Below are 3926 nucleotides of genomic sequence, written 5' to 3'. Positions count from 1 at the left end.
CTGGGCCCTGGAGGGGGATAGGCTTGTGCCCATGTGTTCCTTCGTCCCCATTCCTACCGGCCAGCATGCAGCTACGACCACATGAACTGGAACTGCTACCCTGGACTTAGAGATGGAAGCCTCGTGTTCTGGATGACAGGCTCACACCTGTCTCTGCACCATCTAGGTCTCAGATATTTTGCATGAGCAAAATAAACTTTTATCTTGTTTAAACTATTCTATTTTTTTCTGCTGTTGTTCCTTTTATTCTAGCAGCTTAGGTTATAACGTTACAGAAAGTGTTACTATCTCCGTTTTACAAAAGAGAAATGGAAGGTGAGACTAAGTGACAGAGGTCACAGTTTCTAAAAGACTCTGGTGAGATTCATTCCAAAGTACTCTGATGCCAGCACTGGGACTTTTAATCTTGAACTATACTATTTTGCCTCTTCAAGCTCCACTGGTCTGTGATCTGGGTTAATGTGAAAAGGAGAGGAGAGAAATTCCTGTCCCACTCCGCCTAGATGACCTTCCCCAGCTGTGCCCAATGGCTACCTGCAAACATGTACATTTTATTACTATTCACTTCTCCATGGATGCACAGCTATGGACCATACCGTACGTGTTGGTTTGCCTAGAGGATTTTGGTCAGAGGGGGATTGTCAGGAGTACAAGAAGCTGTGTCTAGTTTCTGCACCCAGAATTCAGCTCTGGGTCAAATGCAGGTGCAACGTTTACTAACACACACAAAGGAGGCATCAAAACCCTCTGAAACAGTAGCACTGGAAACACCATCAAGCCAGGGGGCAATATCGTATTCCTTAAACACGATGGGTTTACGTGGACACCAGCCAAGCAGAGAGAAAGTTGGTAAACAGCGAGAGTCAAAGCCAAAGTCAAATACAAAGGCCAAAGTACTTGAGCAAACTTGAAAATGGTTTCACCCTAGGTTTTTTTTTTTTAGGGGGAGGTGGTTTCTGGTACCGGGAACTGAACGCATGACCTCGCGCTTGCCAGGCAGGTGCTGTGCTACTGAGCTAAATCCCCTGGTTTCACCCTAGTTGTTTGTTATCCCAGTTCTACTTAAGTTGCCATCATTAATGAAGTTGGACTTTCAAGGAAAAATGGAAGAACTCTCTTCAGAGCTCTGTGGTAACGTGGTGGAACATGTAATGCTTATTCCTGGCACGGTACCCAATGCCTATCCATTCTTTACAATTCACTTGGCTGTTATTTCCTCCAGGAAACCTGCTGTGGCTCTCAAGTTTAGTAGGTGACCTTCAGAGGTGTCATGACAGCGGCAGCAGGTCCCTCTCTTAGGATTCCTCACTCTGCGACACTGTTTTGCTACATGCTTGCTTCTGTCCTTCACTGCTGTATTTTGAGAGCCGGGCAGGCAGAGAGCTAGGACATGGCAGATGATCAGATAAATCCTGTGTGGTTGTGGTGATGGCTGAACAGAAGAGACATTCTCCACTCTCCATTCTGCAGAATCTAAGGGCACATGCAGCTTATAAACACCTTGAATCCAACTACTCACCTCCCTTTCAACCTCAGCGGCCGTGTAAGTGGCTCCTGTGTCTGAGGGAACATTTGACACTCGGTGGTCATGTTCAAATGATTTGAATCCAAACTGCTGCTGACAATGAATTGATGGAGACCACTATGAAGTGGCTCTGAGCAGGATTTAATATTAACTGATTTGCTTTTCGTGTTTACATGTGAGTTTGCCTGAGGCCTGGGCCCTTGTCCAGAGATTGGCAGCTAACTCATAGTAAGTGAACCTCTATGGGTCACAAGTCCCCACTGAGGCCTGTATTGGCCTGTGAAGTTGGGACACCTCAAAGGACAAGGTAAGGCCACATCTGAGGACTTTTGGCTCCAACCACAATTAACTTAAAGGAGACTGTCGTTGCAGGCATCTCACTCCTATAGTGACGGTCTTCCTGGAGATAACATAATTTTCCTAAATTAACATAAAGTATTACTTGGAGAAGTCCTTAGAGGGATTCTCAAGTCCTGCCCAGATTCCTGCATTTTCTTCAATATTCCCCTCCTTTGTTTGAAAACCAAATAAATATGGGCCACCTGGGGAAGTGTTGGCCTTAACCCAGAGAATCTTGAATTCTGTGAGAAGGTTGAACTCTCCTGGAGTGCTAAAATCATTTCAATTGTCTCATTTATTTAAGATTTCACCATCCACTCGTTTGGGAGATTGCGGGCCTGATCAGCCCACAATAACTAAGGGTTGTTAATGCAATAATGGATCTTAAAGAAATAAGTATAAACACAGAGGAAGCATATCACTATGTACTACTGTTACAGTAGAAAAAATTTAAATGTTCTCAGTAAGGAAATATAAAATTGAAGAAAGCCATTGGACTGCAAATTGTATAGCCATGGGGGGATCACATTTTTGGATGAATATTTAATGAACTGGGAAAAGTTTTATCCTATAGTATTAAAAGTAATACATAAGATTACATAATTTACAGGATCTGTTAGGAATTTCTCTTTTGCACCTTCCCACACATAAGAGAAGAAATATAAGAAAGTTATTCATTGCCGTCTGTGAATGATTACATGATACATTTCTCTGCATTTTCCAAGCCTCTATTAAAGTATACATTACTTCTAAAATCAGAAAAAAAGGAAGTTAGGATAAAAATACGTTGTAGTTCTCGTTTTTGTGTTTCCTTTTTCTCTAACTCTCAGATACATGAGGCTGTGGGATAAAAGTGCAAAGGTTGGTTTTTTTTTTTTAATCTCCTTAGGATTGTTCCAACTGTAGCTATAACCAGATACCAAGGGACTCTGGGCTGGCTCCTTCTGAGTAATTAATTATTCTTACTAAGGCAGGAATGATATTGTAAAGCAAAATAGGCAGAACAGAGGTCACTTCCACATAGGAAAGTAGCCACTTTTAGATGCAAACCCTACCTTCCTCTCCTTCCTGCTCAAGCTGGGTGGACTCGGGGTTGGATCACACAGAGTGTTTACTCCCTTCCCTTAAAGCCAAAGGCTCCTCCGGAGTTGTAGCACATCTCTTTTTACGGCCTTCTTTCTTTTTTTCTCCCTTCTGCTTACCCCTGCATTCACAAGGCCACCTTAAAGAGAATTCAACTGAAGATTCTCAGTCTATCCAAGAGTGGGTGGAATACAAACATAAGCAAATAATAATGATGCATGCTACACCCATCATTCACCAGAGATGTAGTTCACTCTCTACATCTCTTTCTTCCAGGACTGATGAAAGAACATTGATCCTAAGATCCCTAGTTGAGTCCCCAACCTTTTCTCTTGAACATTTCAACTTTGTGGTATCAGGATTGGTGTCACTATGGTTTGTGCCAGGACATTTTATTGCATTAGGTTCTGAACAATCAGAGAACAGTTTTTCTAAGTGAAAATTTTATTCAATACCAACAACATATTTATATGAATAAAATATTAAAACTTGGGACTAAATTTGTTTATAGAATTAATTACTTGGAATTACTTCTATGAGTCAGAAAAACCAGGATGCAAGCATTTTCAAACTAGGGCTGATTTTTAACAATGTTTTCACTTAAACTATAATTAAATTAGAACCACAAAGCTAATGAGTACAAGTTCTACCTCTGTAGCTAATACAAGTTCTTAGTCATTACTTGTAAGAAGATAAGGGCCCAGAGATAGAGCTCAGTGGCACAGTGCCTGCCTGGCAAGCACAAGATCATGAGTTTGAGTCCCAGTACAACAAAACAAAACAAAACAAAACAAAACAAAACAAAACAAAACAAAACAAACAACAACAAAACAAGACACAAGATCAGAAACCAGTTTTGTTTCTCCATTTTTCTTTCTCTGGGAATAATTACTTAGGAATCTAATGCAACAGTAACAAAAACAGAAGAAAGGAGGAGGAGGAGGGGAAGAAGGAGGAGCAGAAGAAGGAGGAGGAGAAG

Source organism: Chinchilla lanigera, unplaced genomic scaffold (genome assembly GCF_000276665.1).
Source record: "Chinchilla lanigera isolate Chin_1 unplaced genomic scaffold, ChiLan1.0 scaffold00021, whole genome shotgun sequence".
NCBI lineage: Eukaryota > Metazoa > Chordata > Mammalia > Rodentia > Chinchillidae > Chinchilla > Chinchilla lanigera.
This window is presented reverse-complemented; position numbering follows the sequence as displayed.